Raw genomic sequence first — 20,572 nt, forward strand, 5'->3', positions numbered from 1 at the left:
CAAAAACAAAACTCCACAATTGTATTAAAAAGCTTAACAAAACAGAATTAAACATCTTGCTCATCATTAGTTTCACAAAACTGTTGAAATATAAGCTTATTTTTAGGATAGGTTTGTATTGTAGTCACAACTTTTATAATTACATTCAAATAATTACATTCAAATAATTACATTCAATAATTACATTCAAATAGTTATGACATTGTGGGCCAAAATGTTAACAAGATGTTGCCTATTTCACAACTCAGAAGGTGAATAGTGGATTTTTTTAAATTCTATATTAAATATGAAACGTTTGTAGCAGTCCAATCTCTGATGGTGCCTCATATGTCGCAAAAAGCTACAATGCTTTGTAATTTTGAGAGTTTTCCTTACCACAGACTATGTCAATGTTTTAATCGTTTTAAAAAAAGGGTTAAATTATTGTATTTAAATGTGAGTTTTAGCCTTTTTAAAATTAATATTTATGACCTAAACAGCGTATCCTAGTTTGTTTATCAAATCATAAACGTTTACACAACAGATATCCCAGATTACGTAACACAGTAAGAATTTCAATACAAGAAGGGGCATCCCGAACTCCATTTCTAACGTTGTTTCTGTTCTTAAATATTAGAAGCAAGCTAACTACAATGTCTATATTTTGAAGACATTTTGTATTTGTTCCGTTTAGTGCACCTCGAGGTTCTTCTTTCATCTCTACCTCCCACTTTTATGCCCAGCGCCCCCTACCACCCCTTTGGCTCCCAGCGACCCCAATTTCACGAAGTCGCCCCCCCCCTCCCCCGTTGAAGACCACTGTTGTAGACAAATGTGTTAATAGACAAATGTTATGGTGAGTCGAATGACTCAACGGTATACCCCCCCCCCCAGGTCACTGCTTCGTAGTTTACATATACAAACATAGATGTATTTCTCCAACGAAGTTCTCTACCCCACGTGAGGGGTAGAGTTCTGCTTACTGAACTTTGCCTATATGTATATATAAAGAGAGACAGAGAGAGAGACAGAGAGAGACAGAGAGAAGTTTAAGTCTTGAGAAAGTGTGGAAAGAGAAACTATTGCAGCAAGACTATTTTTAGCATTAAAGTACGATTTAATGTCTAAGACCAGTTGCCGCCTTCTGCTAGTAGATTACTTCCCTTGCTAGGAATGGTTTGAAAGTGATGTGTAGACTGGGAGAGGAGGATGACAATTTTTTTAAATGCTATTTTGTCAGTCACTCGATTCCATGGCGAGAACAGAATCGAATGACGGACATGGAATTCGCAGACGACGTTGCACTACTCGGATCTACCAATAAATGCATACAAGAAATGACGGAGAGCCTAGATAAAGAGGCACCAAAATATTGGTCTCCACATAAACTTGGATAAGACTAAAATGGTGCGAGTGGGATGTAAGGCAAAGGGTGCCCCCGTCAGACTTGGCGGGTCAAAGCTTGAAGAGTTGGACAAGTTCATATACCTTGGCAGCTTCATAACAAATGATGGGGATGCCTACCATGACTTAAAGTGCCGAATAGGAAAGGCAGGGAGCATTTCCCAAAGGCTGCTGCCTATCTGGACAAGCTGCAGCTATCAGACTTGAGACACAAAAACATCTACTTTAAAACAATCGTTATCCCAACAGCAACGTAAGCAAGACATGGAAGTCGTCTGCCAAAATTGAGAAAAGACTCAATGTGACTCAATGTGACTCAATGTGACTCAATATGACTAAATATGACTCAATGTGGCTCAATGTGACTCAATGTAACTCAGTGTGACTAAATGTGACTCAATGTGACTCAATGTGACTCAATGTGACTAAATGTGACTCAATGTAACTCAATGTGACTAAATGTGACTCAATGTAACTCAATATGACTAAATATGACTCAGTGTGGCTCAATGTGACTCAATGTAACTCAATGTGGCTCAATGTGACTCAATGTAACTCAATGTGACTAAATGTGACTCAATGTGACTAAATGTGCCTCAACGAAAATGGTTAAGACGGATTTTAGGAGTCAGAGTCAGTTATATGGATCGGATCTCAAACAAAGAAATCCTTTGCCGAACTGAGAGTCGAACACTTAATGAGGTTGTGACAGAGCGTCGCATGAGGTTTGCGGGACATGTTCTCGGACAAAATGAATTAAGCATACCAAGAGTTGCGATGACATGGAGGCCAATATGAAAGCGCAAACAGGGACGTCCTCGTAGAGCTTGGCGCCACACTTTCATGGCGGACCTCAGAGCAGTGGACAGCAGGTTGGAAGAGGCTTCAATCCCAATATTTCTACTTGGCCCACAGTAAGGGACGTATGTTACTGTTACTTGTTTACTTCCCTTGTATTTCAATGGGTTACGGCATTGTTTTACACTACATTGAAACGAGTCGAGAGTTTTCTTTGGTCTCTAGTCTAAGTCTCTAGTCTAAGTCTCTAGTCTAAGTCTCTAGTCTAAGTCTCTAGTCTAAGTCTCTAGTCTAAGTCTCTAGTCTAAGTCTCTAGTCTAAGTCTCTAGTCTAAGTCTCTAGTCTAAGTCTCTAGTCTAAGTCTCTAGTCTAAGTCTCTAGTCTAAGTCTCTAGTCTAAGTCTCTAGTCTAAGTATTCTGAAATAAAAAAAATGATGGTCATTCTCTGCTACTGGATAGATATTCGTTATTAGAGGGAAACAAAAGAATCATTGTAGTCGTCTATATGGTCAAAGCAAGTAGTTTGGAAGAATTTACTACACGACATATATTAATGAACGTATCAATTTCACATTTTTATATTGACTATTACAACACTGAAATTCAAAGGCTTTAGTTTTTTTGTAAATAAAAAATTGAATTCATTTTGTTTTTCAAAGAATTCAAAATTGTGTCATTTGAAATTATTCTTACACTTCCAAAGTGGACCTGCATCGTAAGTCCCACCCCCACCCCCCTGCAACCATTATCACGTATTTTTTATAAGACTAAAACCGCCGTTTCAAATATATTTTAAAAAAAAAAACACCACAAAACCTTTCTTCCCTAAGTGTGCTGCCTGCCAGATTTCTTTCCCTCTCGGTCAAATAAAAAAAAAAATCCCATGCCAACACTCTAAATCATTTAGCTTTTCGATAATCTGTCGTGTCACCATTTTCTTTTTCGGTATGCCAATTAAAATGTAGCCGATCGACTATCGACCCTATCTGCTGCTCGCTGATTAGGTATCGATCCTTTCAGCGCAAAATATTGATTTTTATAATGGAACACTTTTTTTTTTACCTGAGATCTGATAGCCATTTCCGGTCTGCCTTATGGGATTGGTGGATAGCTTTCAAGCAGGCGATAAAGAGTGGATGCAAAACTATAACGTTTTTTTTTTTGGTTTTAGAAATAAACAAATAAAATTAAAAAAATAATTATAAAAAAGATATTTATATAAAAGTTTCGTTAAAGAAAAAAAACAGGACTAAAGAAGGGGACGTAACTTTGTTAAGACAAAATGTCAAAGGGCATGTACATCCACAGCTATGCCCCCTTCCCCTCTTCTCGTGAAGGGGAAATAATACTATTAGCATTATGACGTCTGACCGTTTGTCGTCCGTCAGTCTGTTGCGTTTAGAGCTCAGAAACTAAAAGCGCCATTGAACATCTGATTGTAGCATCATCTTTTAATAACAAGTGGTGCAACTGCTACTTTTGATTTGAAACCTTCTTTAAAGCCTTAAATACGCAGTGTTATTTTTTTTTTTTATTCATACACACAAGTTTTAAAAGTCTTACATAGATATAGAAGTGTCACTTTAGCATTTGCGATCGTATCAATAATGGCAATAAATATAGGCAACTTTACTACAAATTATAAATCTGACCTCGAGATCACAAGTGACCTACTTGGTTAAAAAAAAATGATGTCCATGTATAATTGAATGATTTCTGAATAATATTGACTAGTTGACCTTGTGGAAAAAATCTGAACGCCTTCCATATTTGTTAACATTTATACAAAAACGTGTGCTATTTCCTACATGTAGTGAGCAAGCTAGTCCCTCTGAAGTTCAGCTTTAGGTCCAGGCTAACTAGCACGGCATTAGCCTTTTTTTTATTCATCTCTTAGTCATTGAGAGGTCAATGTAAAAACATTTTTTTTAAGTTATAATTAACTAGCATCACCAAATGGCTACGCCCGTCGATTTGTTCTCATGATTGATATTGTTTATTATGGTCTGAACATCCCTTCTTTTCTTTTCTTGAAATATTCAATAAGCGGTGCACACATTTACGATGCCCGTAACATATGTTTTAGCCTGCGGATGAGTGTATCTGTTACTTTCTCTTTCTTTTTTTCTCTTGCTCTCCCCGGAACCCCTTTTTGTCCCGATAATTTGTTTTAACCTGCGCATCGTAATTTCTCCAACATAGACTTTTGACTTAATGTAGAAAGACCTTCTTTATAATGCCAACCCCAGAGACACATACGCGCATATCAAAATAAAATAAAAAGGTTTGATTGAAATCTTGCAGTTTTTTTGCGAATTATGGTGATCAGGCTGCGAATCCGTCAAAGCCGGTTCTTAGTGAGCACCGAGGCGGTAAAATCCGTACGACAGTTGATATGATCTCTTGATCAATCAGGCAGTCAGTGAGTGTTATTTTTGCGCTTATACTATAGATCCGATGAACGTATGAACTCAGCATTTCAAACGCAATTATTTTGTTTGTTAATCAATTCTTTAAAAGCTCAATCTGATAAAAAATAAATACCAATAGTTTTGCTTGTTTGTTTTGAAAACTTTCTATTAAAGAAGTACAAAGTCATGGTGAAATGACTGAAAATGTTCCTTGACATACATTTAAAGAAAACAATTTTTGGAGGGATTACCAAGGCAGGAGTTCACCCAGCTCTGCAAACATTTCTCTACGTTCTTTACAAAGAACTTTCCAGAACTTCAATTAGTTCTCTAATAAATAGTTTCTTTCTACACAAAAAAAAAAACAACAAAAAAAAACAACAACAACAAGGCTTTGCAACTGGGTGGCTCAGTGACACAAACCTCTTCGCTATCTATCAAGGTGTCGCGGGGTTGAGTCCCGACTCGAGCTGAGTTGTGTTTGCTGAGCGCCTAAAGGCAACACGTAAACCTTCATCTAGGTACCCCTCCTCTCACATGTCACCCAAAGCGACCCTAGCCCACAGCGCATGCGCATGAAAGATGAGCTACACCAGTGATGCCCAATCACTTTCAGCCTTGGGGGCCATTGAAATGTCCGTCGCGTGTCGCACCACCGCTAAAAAATGAATCATGTGGAATGGAACTCGGCCTCGGTAACTTCATAATGTTTCGTTTGTTCTAGTTTCATATTGCTGATGACGACGTCTTGTTAACATACTGAAAAGAAATTCCTATTAAAGTTTTGTAGAAAAATGACCCAAGACAGAAATTGAAACCAATACATCCCTTTCTATCCCTATATGGAACATGGCTGAAAAAGTCAACGACCTTTTAGCTGTAGGGAAGAGGTGAGTTGGGGCGTGGGGGTGGGGGTGGAGAGAGACTTGATCGATACTAAATCTGAAGTGTTTGTATGTTGTGGCTGTTGCTGTGTCGCGTGATTCTTGGCAACTGTCGATACAAAACTTAAAAATAATTCCTGGACTGAATTGAGAAATTCATCTCTCCATGGCAGGGTGACATTTTGACTCCTCCCACATCTTTCTTGGAACATGTCGAGTCAGCAGCATTCCACCCCCAACCCACCCCCGGTCTTTCAGCAGCAGACTATGGATAGACATTTCCTTGACATCATCACCTCTTTTCAAAGACGCACAAAACGCGCGCGCGGGCTTCTGCTGTCATCGGCACCAAAGCATGCCGTAATCGGGTTGTTTTTTTTTAAATGTATACTTTCTTTAAAAACTATAACTTTTTTCTTTTTAACGTCAAACACATTTTGTTTTGTTGCTTTCTGACGGACGTCATGTCGTTCATTCTTTTTTAGTTTCTTTCTTTTTTTTTTTTTTGTATATGTCAATTGTTTAAAGGGCGAAGGAAAAGAAAAAAATCCCCGGGGGAGGGGGAGGAAGCCATAGCAATGTTGTTTTTTTTTTAAAGTCTCCTAAAATCGATTTGATTCTAAATGTATAACATTGAGCACTTTGTGGGGCGCCAGGAATGTGGGGGGAAACCAAAGGACTGGTCAAATAATGATGGAAGAAAGGAAGCCGGGGAGTGGGGGGGGTCTTTATTATCATTGGCCTCCTTCAGTCGTAGAACGACTCTGGTTCATCTCGAACACTTTTTCCTATGGCTGTGGAGCCCTCACATATTTCTCAGGTCAAGGTGACTTTCGCTTTGGTGGTAGAGGAGCTGGCTATTTTCCGTATGGCACTCTTTTCTTCCAGAGATGAGGCCTTGTCCATAGCTTTCTTGACCACAGTCTCTCTCCAACTAATGCGGTCTAAGGCTATGTCTTGCCAATGGTCAGTATCAATGTTCACTGATTTTAGATCCCGTTTTATCACATCCTCGTAACAGAGGTGGGGGCGACCAGTTTTTCTTGAGCCAGACGCGAGTTGCCCATAGAAAATGATTTTTGGGATGTGATTGTCCTCCTTCCGGCGAACATGTTCGAGCCATCGCAGAGGAGCCAGAGGAGTGTATGCTAGAAGTGTCTATCGCTCATGTGGATTAAACCAAGCAACTGAATGCAGATCATAATTTTCAATTGGAAGTTTTTAGTAAGCCTCCATTAAAGTACCTCCTCAACATTAATGTATCTCGTTAACAGCCTAACTGGCAGCCGCTAAATGTACTTTGGTCTTTCATACTGTTTTCCACAATAGAATGCACTTTGACATTGCTTAAAAATGTATGACCCAAAATGCCGATGTGCAAGAACCAAACGCATTGCAATGGTTACTAAAGGTTTGGCCCTTTAATAAATAAATAAACAAAGTAGAAAAGCATGTTAGTGACGCTAAGTTCTTGACAGCCTTCACGGATGCTTCGATTCCACAATAAATATGAAGTTGTTATGTTATGATACGATTCTTTGTGCCACCTTTCGCGGGAACGCGAATTCGTCGATTTAAAATATCGCAGAATCTTGGGTTATGGAAAGACCGGTAGGTTGGCTCTGAAAACTTCGGTCAAGCGACTATTTAAATTATTTCCTGCTTTGAAGCCATATTTCTTTTCTCAAGAGAAGTGCCTCTTAATAATCTTTGAAAACCCGTGTGATGAAATGTGACTGCATTTTGTACACTACAGCAGCAGTTCTGTTTATTGAGCAGTAGGACACATGGATATGAGAAGGACGTAGCTATCTTCTCTTTTGAATCAAACTCTGTAATTTATAAGAAGATAAGTAAACTGTAGCACAGAATGTACGTACTCTTTTGAAGTATTCACTGCCTTTGGCGAACTGGTTCAGAAATGCACGAAAAGAAACATGAAAGGTTTCCTCGCCAACGAGGCAGCCATGCGGCTAACTATTCTGGAAGAAGCGAGATGGTTAGACCAAAAGATGTAGTAGCGACAATCGTAAACTTTTACGAAAACTGTGTTAAGTATCTCAGAGGGAGAGGGGCCTGTGGGACAGGTTTCAGATGGATAGTTGCCATTGATGGTGGAAAATGTTTCAGAAAGCCTTCTATTATTTAAATGATTGTGTGTCTACATTCTGGTGTAAAATACAAATGTCTAAGTGCTTGAAAGCAAAACTTCTAGAACAAAACAAAAACTGTGAGCCTGTTCTTTTTACGTCCCATGATTGACCTGTGTCCAGCTTTCTCTCCCCAAATATCTGGTCACCTTAGATTGGACAATAGCTCACTGAGCATGCTAAAAGCAGGAATATTTCCAATCGCACAAATTTATTATCGACTAAAAATTAATTACATGATGGATTCGAAACAGTTGATGAGACTCAATATTTGCGACATTTAAACAGTTGATGTGACTCAATATTTGCGACATTTAAACAGTTGATGAGACTCAATATTTGCGACATTTAAACAGTTGATGAGACTCAATATTTGCGACATTTAAACAGTTGATGAGACTCAATATTTGCGACATTTAAATGAAAAAAAAATGTTTTGCTTGTTTGTTTCGTGCATCAGAAGTTTCAATTTTTTTCGAGTTTGACTTTTCTCTTACAGACTACTTATGTAATCAATACTTCCCTTTTTGTTCTCTTACAGACTACTTATGTAATCAATACTTCCCTTTTTGTTTTCTATTTGTATTTCTTATAATAATCTTACACGAGGAGCTCATGACAAGCTCAGGTCACGAGTCCGTGTGCTCAACAGTTGACATTGACTTTCCCTATGCATTGTTTAACATTAAAGAAAGAATTCAAGAGAAATGTTGGGAGTAAACGTTACAATTTTAGTTTCCATAAATTGTTGAAATACTAAATTAGTGTAAGGGCGCTAGAGCAGTGATGCCAGACTGCTGCTCACGAATGCGTTGATTGTCGACTCTCGAAACGTCTGCCCATACCACACCGGTTTACACGGACCCTGGCGGTGCTTCCCGAAACAAATCCTGCTCTATGTACATATTTAACTCTTTATGTCCAAACTTAACTCGTCTAGAACTCGTTCGATTAGTGTCGATTTCAAACGCTTGCGAAAAGAGACTCATGCAATCAGAGCCGTCCGATTGTGTCAACTACGCCCCTGACAGATGTTACAGAACATTGTCATTGAGCTGGTCTAACAATCTTTCCAGAACTGAACTGAAAACCTGGCTTATTTTCTGGCTCTATCTCTGGACCTCCTACACGTCACATTCATCTTGAGCTGATGTCTCTCATTCACGCCACTTGTATTTCATTGTCTTCATAGTACTTAGCGATGGCATGGGGGTGGCGGTTGGTTGTAGCCCTCAACCATGCCATCCTTTTTTTTTTCAAATTAAATGTTCTTTAGTAATGGTAAGAGAACCAATTGTGATTCCAACAGTTGCGTAGCTAGGATGGGGGAGGAGAGGGGTCCAAATTCAAAAGTCCCCCCCCCCATATGAATGAATGTCCTAATTCTTTTTACAATAAATATTAAATACTAGTCGACCCACAGCGTAGCATACGCCGTTATTTTGCAGAGCCGGCCAAACATAAATAAATAAAATGCAAAGACGAATTTATTTTCTAATACAAATTCTTAATTTTCACTTATTATCCGTATCCCTACCCAAACTTAGCCCCGCCAAATCCGTTTCACATAGAGCCCCGCAACGGTTGAGTCCGGCCCTGCTATTTAGTGATGGGTAAATACAGAGTAGATTACTCCCCTCCCCTCTTTTTTTTCGCCGCTAAAGTTACGACTTGCAGAAATAAAAGAGTAATCTTTCCAGGTGTAAATGATTAAATTAAACCATTTTATAACTTATAACAGAGCTCCTGGAAATCTCCTGAAATTGCAAAACATACGAAAAAGTCATGGAAATATCTCGGAAATTATTAAAAATCTTTTGAAAACTCATACAAATCTCATGAAATATATACACAAAAATTGTCATTTCGGGGTGTTATTCAATATGGAAAACGCCAATCCTACGAGCGATAAATAAAAGCGGCATTATGCATTACCCGTAATAGTGTAATCTGGTGAAAGAAGCTTCTCGCGCCTCAAACTAATGAAGAATTACTTGAGGTCAACAATTCTCGTAGATAAATTGAAATATTTGGTAATTCTTGCTATTTTCCTTTTTTCTGCAGCCAAAACTAGGTGGTGTAGAAATAAAAAACAGTGATCTTTCCATTACTTCTTGGTCACAACGGTTAAGTCGGGGCCCTGCTATTTTGTGACGGGTGAATACTACTTCCTCTCCACCACTCTGTTGTTTTTTTTTTGTAGGGTAACTCTTGCCCGATTTGCAGAAATAAAAGAGTGATCTTTCCTTTACTTCTTGTCCAAACTCTTGAGCCATGAAGAGAATTAAATATGTCATGTAACCTTGCTATTCACGTGGAGTCAAAAAATACTACACAGGATTGCTCTATCTCACTGTTTCCCAAACTGTGTTCCACGAACTACTAGAATAATGAACTAGCCATCACGTGAAATAATCTCTCTAAAAAAAAATAATATAAGTGCTTTGCTAAATACTTAGCATGTGCGAAGTGTTCCGATAAGGAAACGGTTTGGGTAACACTTATCTAGATGAGGTTTAAAGATTCTTTGCTGCACAGAAAGCACGACTTGAAGCGATATGAATTGAGATTTGTCACTTGTGAATTATCTCACCAATAAACAACGGTAGTATTCATTAAAATAATCTTAATGATTATTTTTTTTTTAATTTACGTAAATACTGTAAAAAAGTTCCTCTTTGAGACCTTGTGGTCTATAGGGCAGATGATGTAAAGATCACCTGTTTCTTTGGCCTACGGTTTACGATGGTGTTATGTGGCCAGCACAACGACCAACCGCCTTTACTTTTCCCCAACTATTGTCAGGTTCCCATTAGAGCTGGATGGACTCAGAGGCGCCCAAGGATCCCGAAATAAAAATCCCAGTCTTCACCAGGATTCGAACCCGGGACCCCCGGTACGGAAGCCAAGCGCTTTACCACCACTGTACCAATTGTAATTTATACTTAAATATTTATTAAGTCCTTATCTCATGTCATGGTGTTGAATGTCAAAATACAGGGGCTTCTAAAAAGGTCAAGCACCCCGAGCACTCAAATCCATAGCTAATTAGCTATAGCACTGTTCCATGACGATGTAATATGATGCAATCTGAGACTGTAGTTGCAACTCTGTGGTAAGTACAAGCATTAGGAGACACTAGGAAGTCACGTAGGTCAATTTGACCCAACTTTGTGAAATATGAGGATGACATAAGCCTATAAAGGCAATATGAGGCAAGATAGGGCATTATGAGACGAGGCAATATGATGCAACATGGGGCAATATGAATCTACATATGGCAAAATGAGGCAATGACATAAGGCAATATGAGGTAACATAGGGCATTATGAAGCAAGATAGAGCAATATGAGACCAGGCAATATGAACCTACATATGGCAAAATGAGGCAACTTGACAAGGGACAATATAAGAATATATGGGCTCTAGGAAGCAATATGGGATGAGAAAACATTTCTTCCTCCCCCAACTGAAAAATTTCTTCCCTGTTAAAAAAAAAAAAGGTCAACTTCGCCACAGGTATCAGCCCACAGTGTCGGTGTATGCGTTGTCTTGTGTCAGAGATAAAGAAGCACAAATAGGTGCGAGCAGGGGGAGTCCTGGTTGTTTAGTAGCAAGACATTTAACCCTTGCATCTTCCATTTCCACCCCCTTCTCCCAATCATTGCCCCCTACCTCTCAATCAAATCATCATCCCCCCCCCAGCAGGACGTTATCTTCAATCATCTTCCTCTATTCTCTGGAGTCAGTTAAAATTTCTCCTCCAATCGCTCTGTGTGGTGGAACAGTGGCTCAAACAGCACAGCTAGGACGAAGACATTGTCTCCAGGGACCCACTGAGTTGTTTTTTTCGGGGGGGGGGGTGTGTTGACCAACTGTAATGTTGGTCTTTTGTGGATCAATATTGACCCCTCTGGTCAGTGGAGAATATTCTTCTATTGTCTTGGACAAATTCTGATGATACTGGAGGCAAGGGACTGTCGCCCCGAGTGACCTCCCGTTTCTTTTTCTCTTTCTCTCTCTCTCTCTCACACACACACACCACACTCCATACACACTATAGCCCTCACATACACAAGGGTCAACTTCTCACAGCGTCAGACAAAAACAAAAAGCCTGATATGGTCGCTAAAACAGATAATGAATTCGTTGTTCTTCTGACCGGTAAGCGTGTACTTTGTTAAGACAAAAACTGTGGATTCAAATGTTAGCTTTTGGTTGAAAGACTTATTCACAAGTCGTAATCAGTTAAAACAAGGATTTCTTTTTTTAAAATGGAGACTTAGAAGTCAACACCAAAGCATTACAAAGAGCTATCACATTTAAATGTAAAAAAATAGAAAAATTATTTTAAAAATCTGATTTCACGATATTTTGTAGATTGCTAAGTTTAAGTGCAATTGCTACTTTTTTTATTTCTGAAATCGATTTCTTTTAGATTTAAAAAATAAATAAACTGTATTTTGAACACATCGTTTTAACAAGAATACAAAGAGAGTTCGTGTCTTCATATAAACTTAGATGTAGCCCCCGAAGGTTCATCTGTTTGATAATCAATGCAGGTAAAGAGGCAGGTTTCAATACTTTCAGCACTAATATTAAAAGCCATGAAGTACAAACAATAAACCAAAATCCATCCCTCGGAACTCCATACAAGTTAAATCAACGGGACAAAGTGTTGCCGCCGTTTTGTCTGGCCGGCTGACGTCGATATCATTAATATTGCATTGTTAATAATCATAATTATTTAATGAACTGATGGCTATTGAGATATGGTTCAGTGTCAGCCTAACGGATGTGATGAACTGATCATCCAATACATCTATGTCTATGGTAGACTAAGGGACAAGGGGCTAGCGAATGGCATCTCTCTCATTTCTGACCTCGTGAAGAGTTCCTTCCCTTTGATCAAGTGTCTACAGGGCCTTTTTGTCTCAGCGATACAGACGCTTGGGAATAAATAACATTTAACAACGCCTATTAAATCTATATTCATACAAAATTCCTTTTTTTTTTAAATAAAAAAAAATTGAAATAAACCTACTCGATAAATCATTAACTTGTAGTTTACAACAGAAAACACATTAATTAGTAATAAATTATATATGTGTAACTCTATTTTTGGAAATAACAAATCTGTACGCATGTTTCTCTTTGTCCCCCCCCCCCCCCTCTCTCTCTCTCTCTCTCTCTCTCTCTCTCTCTCTCTATATATATATATATATATATATATATATATATATATATATATATATATATATATATATATATATATATATATATATATATATATATATATAGTGTGATTGAAGAGTGTTTCTGGCAAAATAAACATATATACCAACTTTTTAAACCGTAGCGTAGCACGAGTATCAGATAGTATAAAATTAAAAGTTTTACAAAAAGTTGCAACATGAAACCGACTCAATTTTTGTTTGTTTCTTAAAGTAATGTTTGTGTCTTTCTGAGTATTTTATTATATTTGGTTTTTGTATTTGGAGGTTATGGTTCCAACAAAAAAAAAATGTACTTTTAAAGTGACCTAGATTTTATTTGATTTTATAATTATTTTTTAGAATGATTACACCCCTGACCTAAACAACATCACTAGTTCATTCATCTACCCAACAATTCATCTACCCAACAATTCATCTACCCAACAATTCATCTACCCAACAATTCATCTGCCCAACAATTCATCTGCCCAACAATTCATCTGCCCAACAATTCATCTACCCAACAATTCATCTGCCCAACAATTCATCTACCCATATACATCCTATCCAGCCCACTCAGCGGTCGGTACTCCCTATTCATATATATAGGCAGGTGGCGCTGAGACCTCCGCCTGTTCTCACTCTCCTTTTAGTCTTCTTTTCAGAAGTGAAGCTTCAAGGTGTGTCTAGAGGGAAACATCTCTGCGAACAAATGAAAGAGTTCTACTACATCGGCCCCTCCCCCTCAACTCTGTAGGCTGCACCCTCCCTTCAATGTACTTTTTTTTTTTGTTCTTTCAGCACACAAGAGTTGGGGACTTGAAAAATGTATTCTTGAAATATTTGCTCATCTTTCACCTAGCGGGTCTGTTGTAAAGTTTGTTAATACAGGTTCAGGGGCGTTGATTGGTGAGTAGATGGACCTACGCTCTACAAGTGGGGGGGAGAGGGGAGGTGCATAAGAGGTAAATGGGGAGAGAGAGAAAGAGGGAAACGGCCAAAACAAATGTATTCTCATGTTGCATCAAATGGAGCTACATAGTTTTAGGAAGTTTCTATTATACAATGGATAGGTCTTGTCTAAATGTTTAGAAACACTGGTTAAAATGTTTCTTCTGAATGATCTTTGTAGTAAGTTAGACCCTTTACAATTTGCTTACCAAAAGGGTAATGGTGTAGACTGTAGAAGTGTAGACAATGCCATCCTTAATATTTTGAATTATGTTTACAAACATCTAGACTTACCGAACACTTATGTAAGATTGTTCTTTATTGATTTCTCGTCCGCTTTTAATACCATACAACTTCATTTACTTATTGAGAAATGAAAGCATTGAACATTAGTCCATATATAATACTATGGGCTAATGAATTTTTTAACAAAGAGACCTCGGAAGGTTAGGGTAAACAATGTAATATCAAATGCACAGATTATTAGCATAGGTGCGCCCCGGGAGCTGTGACATCGCCATTGTGGTTCATTTTGTTCACTAATGATTTTCAATCCGATAGTCCTTAACCAATTCGCTGTTGATGCGGCTCTTCTTGCCCTGTTCTCAGAGAGCTCAGACCAAAAGGAGAAATAGTACACTTTGGAAAGTAGTGTAAACATATTTTTTAAATTATTAAATGTAAAAAAAAAAAATAATAATAAAAATCAAGTTAAATTTTACTTCAAATACTGATTATATCAGCCAAAAATGGCAGCAAAGATTACGATTACTTTGAAAAATGTTCTCATTTAATGTTAGCAAAAAGACCTTGGCGATGTTTTATCACGCTCTCATCTGAAGTATTTTAAGTTTTAATATCACTGCCTGGTGTGGCAATCTGAACTATAACAATAACAATAAACTCCAGAGAATCTTAAAGGCTGATGGTCAAGTCATTATGAAAAAAAAAACAAATCCCATTTGGGCAGCTGTTTGAGAAAAACATTCACAAGAAATCTAAAAAGATTTTAGAAATACAAACTCACCCTCTGGGTCAGGATTTTGTGATTTTACCATCACCAATAGCAAAGACTAACACACAAAAACTCTTTTGTTCCCCTGGTGGTCCAACCATTAAATAGAACTCAACTATCTGATATAAACATTTCACAGGAAAGTTTCCAGTGAGTCTGGTGTGAATGTACACTTTCGTTTTCTATAATTATAATGTTTTGTTTGGTGTAATGCACCAATTTGTATACAAATATCATTATGGCTGTATTGATAATAAAGATCATTTCTTACCTTTCCCCTCGGTCTAGTGTTAGTTCCATTATTAGTAGAACGAAATGCAATGTGAATACTCTCTCTCTATTTGTTATCTGCCTATGTTGAAATGATTTTTTTTTTATGTTTGTAATGTGTACCGCTGTGTGTGTGACGTGAAATAAGCGTTCAAGATGTGAGGCCTGCCCTTGAGTCACTTATGAAATTAATAATAATAAAGATACCAGAAGGTGCGAACTAGAACAAAATGCATCAATTGAGAGTAAACAAAAGAGATCGAAGTTACGTCCCCTGGACGCTATAGGAATGGCTATTTTAAGTTGTTGTTTTTTCAATGAAAATAAGAACTAGATACGATGTGGAGGCAGTAGAGTATCTACTTTCAAGTTGCACTGAAGAAATCACATTCAAATCTAGGCAGAGAATAGAAATTGTTATTTATTTTTATAAAGTGCTAAGAGTTTTAAACTCTTGTACACTTTGGTTTCTTAAAGTCATAATGTTTTTTGTTTGGTGTAATGCACAAATTGTAAGACAAATTTCCATACGGACAATAAAAATTATTATTATTTTTATTATTATTTTAATGCTTGTGAATCAAATTGAGTAACAGCTTAAAATTATTTTTTAAAATTGTTTTACAAATGATAAAAGTGTGCCAGTTATTCATTTTAATTGTTGTCTAGATGTCTCCATGTGATCTTTGATGTGGAAGACTTCTAAGTGTTTTGAGTTCTGGAATTGACCAGCGTGTAAATTGCAAATATATTGGTCAAGTAGCACAGTAAGCTTCAAGAAGAGGCCTTGTTTGTTTGGTCTTATACATGATGTTAGCTGTTGTTTTTGGTTTATGTCTCTTGTTATTTGATTTGTTATTCACTTCTAGTGGGTAAGTTAATTCCACATTTTTTTGGAGATTGTTTTGTTGCAACATTAGTATCTTTCATAATATTGCTATTGTTACAGTAGTTACTCTGAGGTGGTCACTTGTAGTCAAACTGAATTTTTATTTAATTGGACCAATAAAAAATTATCTTATCTTATCTTAAAGCCACTACGTGACTGCCTGTGAGGTCTGGAAACGTTTACATGTGCCAGTGAAAATGAGAAACGAGAGAGCTCTTCTGTGGCTGAATTTGTAAAGAACTAGGTATCACATTCAAAGACCGCATCACAAACCAAGAGATTAGAGATAGGGTTACTGCAGCGTTTGGACCCCATGATGACCTGATAAAAAAAAAACGTAAGCTAAAAATCTATGGCCATATTACAAGATCTTCGGGGCTCTCAAAGACCTTCCTTCAGGAAACAGTACCAGAAAAAAGAAGAAGAGGCAGACAGAGAAAGAGATGGGAGGACAACATAAAGGAATGTACGGCTCTAACTAAGACAAAAGACAGAGAGGAGTGGAGAAAGACGGTCGATGAATCTTGCATGGTGCCCCAACGGTCCAACAGACTAAGGGATAGGTAAAGTTTAAAAAAAAATGCTACACAGAATGCTACATGGTCAACTTTTGGTCTAATTATAAATAGATGGCAGGAGAGCTGCTGGTCGTCCACTCTTACGGTTGTCAAGATCGATTCCAACAGTTGGAAGGAAAAAGCCCAGGAAATGGCCTCGGGGGAGGGCATACATAAAGGAGGGGTTGTCGCAAAAGTAGAAAAAGGCTGAAAACGCTGCAGTGTCTGACAATAACAAATGGTGACCGTTGTTAGGATACGATTAGAAATGTGGCCCCCCTAAAGTTATTTGTTTCATCAAAATGGTAAAGTTTTGCTTAGCGACTGTGACGTAACTATTAAAAACAAGACTAGGATTTGAAGTGTAACGAAAGTAAAAACAAAACTCCTGGCAGCTTTAGAGAGAGGTCGCATAGTTTCTGGAGTAGATATTCAACTTAGCGACATTTGACAGTTCCCTTCATGACGCATCAAACGTATTATTCAACCTCGTTTATCAGCGTCGGGTATCTTTATAATGTTGGCCTTTCGACTGGGTTATTGGGTTGAGTTTTCCCATTTATACTTACCTGTACAAGACACAACGCGGAGGCCGTTTTTGAGAACCGTGCATCCAGGTTGCTCCCATTTCCCATGAATTTGCTAGCTGAACTGAGGAATCGTAAAAATGAACGCAGACACCATTTTCTCTACCTAGACTTTCTTCTTGCTCATATAAGACTTGTTTATCGATTGTCTGTGAATGTTATCTTCCCATCAGTTTGACAGGCGATGGGTATCTTTGGAAAAAGAATTATTAGCTAACTGGCCATACTGGGAAATTTGGACCCCCACCGTAGTTAAACCACTGATTATAAGATCAAGATTATATATATATATATATATATATTCTAGTTTGTACTTATGCTGGTTTGGTTATCTTCATAGAAAGCGTTAAAGACAAAGTGCGAATTATCTCGATACTCAACATCAGTTTCTGAAACATCACAAAAATCAAGTTCCTATTTTGTTTGGAAGCCTACATAGAACTGATCTAAGTGTCACTGTAGTCCAATAGTAAATGTGTCATTCTGGTACATGAAAGTGATCTATAACTTCCTGGTTTTCCATTTTCCTTAGTTCGGATTTGACATAAGATACCGGAAAGCTGGAAACAAATCTTTGAGTAATTTATGTGCATATATTGTGGACAAGCTAGCCTGAATACTGTTAGTGATGAATTAATTAATTTGACCTAGATCTAGTCACTGGCGGATCCAGGGGGGGGGGGCGGTAGGGGCGATCGCCCCCCCCCCACTCGGCCGACCCCCCCCAAGGGGGGGGCGGACGAATTATAGTATAGAATTCACACAATTTGTATGCGAATTTATTACTTATGTTAATAATATATACTAATTATTTATATTTCAACCTATTTTTAGATTATTTCGCCCCCCCCCCTTCTAGTATTTTGGCCGATTTGGTAGGGTCGGGAGGGGGCGATGGCATCAATCCGCCCCCCCCCCCACCATAAACTTTCGAGTGGGGGGGGCGGTCCTATTTATTTGTAGAAATCACAGTTTGCTAAGAGAATCAATTAGATATCTATATGATTAAAACTTGTTATTGGTATTTTAACCGGTCTTTATATAATTTCGTTCACCTGTTGGCCGATTGGAAGGGGAAGAGAAAATACCTCCACCGCCCTTCCCATCTAAACCCTTTGAGTGGGGGGGGGGGCGATCCTACATTTATGGAGAAATCATAGTATGTGAACAAAATTAGTCGAATATCTATATAATATAAACAGGTGGAAGTGCGATACATGCAATCCCCTTCCCCCCATCGGACAAATCAATACTTTTTCTTTTTGTATTATAGTAAGAAATTACAAAATTAAAAAAATCTGTCACTAATATAATTTATATATGCTATAAAGTAAATTCTTATATCGAGTCGCCCAACCCCTATTCTTTAATGCAAAATGCAATCAATAGCAGAAATTATAAAAAGGAGCGAGGTTTAATAGTTTTCATTTTACCGCCCTTGCCCTTTCCAGACAGAGTTTGTGTAATTTCACATGAATTTATCATAACTATTTTAAGAAAGACTTTGCTTTGGAAAAGTTTTAATTCAAACGAAATTTTTCAATATAACAGTAACGGTTGAGATGAGTTCAAAAGCCAGATAATCTTTTCCTAGTCGACTTTTTCCAACCTTTACTCTATCTCATATTTTTCTAGTTAAATAAATTTAGGACTATAACTCACAATGTATGCTAGAATTTTATTGAATATTATTAATCGAATATTTTTTTTTTCGGCGGAGATCCTCAAAACCTTAATCTAAATATGTGTGCAATGTATTAAGGGACTATAAATTCATATTAGAATATTTTTCTCATTATTCAAAAGGCACTTTATAATAGAATGAATAATGAGCTGTAGGGCACGAGAATGCGTTATTGCAGTGAAGAATGCCAGAAAACGCTTTTAGCGTCGAGGCTTCGCCCCAAACCTCACTGATGAATAATAAGCTGTAGATGTCAGGAGAATGCGTTTCTGCAGTGAGAAATGCAAGAAAACGCTTTTGGCGTCGGGGCTTCTCCCAGAACACCACTAGTAAGTAATGAGTTGTAGATGTCAGGAGAAGGCGTTTCAGTCGTGAAAAATGCCAGAAAACGCTTTTAGCGTCGAGGCTTCGCCCCGAACCTCACTGATGAATAATAAGCTGTAGATGTCAGGAGAATGCGTTTCTGCAGTGAGAAATGCAAGAAAACGCTTTTGGCGTCGGGGCTTCTCCCAGAACACCACTAGTAAGTAATGAGTTGTAGATGTCAGGAGAAGGCGTTTCAGCGTGAAAAATGCAAGAAAACGCTTTTAGCGTCGGGACTTCGCCCCGAACACCACTAATAAGTAATGAGCTGTAGATGTCAGGAGAAGGCGTTTCAGCCGTGAAAAATGCAAGAAAACGCTTTTAGCGTCGGGGCTTCGCCCCGAACCCCACTGATAAATAATGAGCTGTAGATGTCAGAAGAATGCGTTTCTGCAGTGAAAAATGCAAGAAAACGCTTTTGGCGTCGGGACTTCGCCCCGAACACCACTAATAAGTAATGAGCAGTAGATGTCAGGAGAAGGCGTTTCAGCCGTGAAAAAAATGCAAGAAAACGCTTTTGGCGTCGGGGCTTCGCCCCGAACACCACTAATAAGTAATGAGCAGTAGATGTCAGGAGAATGCGTTTCAGCCGTGAAAAATGCAAGAAAACGCTTTTAGCGTCGGGACTTTGCCCCGAACACCACTAATAAGTAATGAGCTGTAGATGTCAGTAGAAGGCGTTTCAGCCGTGAAAAATGCAAGAAAACGCTTTTAGCGTCGGGGCTTCGCCCCGAACCCCACTGATAGATAATGAGCTGTAGATGTCAGAAGAATGCGTTTCTGCAGTGAAAAATGCAAGAAAACGCTTTTGGAGTCGGGACTTCGCCCCGAACACCACTAATAAGTAATGAGCTGTAGATGTCAGGAGAAGGCGTTTCAGCCGTGAAAAAATGCAAGAAAACGCTTTTGGCGTCGGGGCTTCGCCCCGAACCCCACTGATAAATAATGAGCTGTAGATGTCAGAAGAATGCGTTTCTGCAGAGAAAAATGCAAGAAAACGCTTTTGGGCGTCGGGGCTTCGCCCCGAACCCCACTGAAGAAGCTTACAGCGTGCTCCCAGACCCCCAAGCTTGCAAGAGAAATACTTTTTTTTTCTATTTTTTTGCCGAAGATTGAGAAACAGTCTTATTTTATTCTCATATATCGAATATATATATATGCTGTACGCACGTTTATGCATAGGGTTAGGGTTTACTGGGCGTTAGGGTTAGGGTTTGGAAAAAAATCGCCCCCCCCACTCCAAAGTTCTGGATCCGCCAGTGGATCTAGTTCATGGGCTTAATCTCGAGTTTTTTTTTGTTCTTTGTTTTTAGTAAATTGTAAAACTAGATGCATATTTATGTTCTCTGTGTGTTTAACTGCTTGGTCTAAAGTAGCCTAAGTATGTCTCTCTGTTAGCGACATGAAACTGTAG

Source organism: Biomphalaria glabrata, chromosome 3 (genome assembly GCF_947242115.1).
Source record: "Biomphalaria glabrata chromosome 3, xgBioGlab47.1, whole genome shotgun sequence".
NCBI classification, from domain to species: domain Eukaryota; kingdom Metazoa; phylum Mollusca; class Gastropoda; family Planorbidae; genus Biomphalaria; species Biomphalaria glabrata.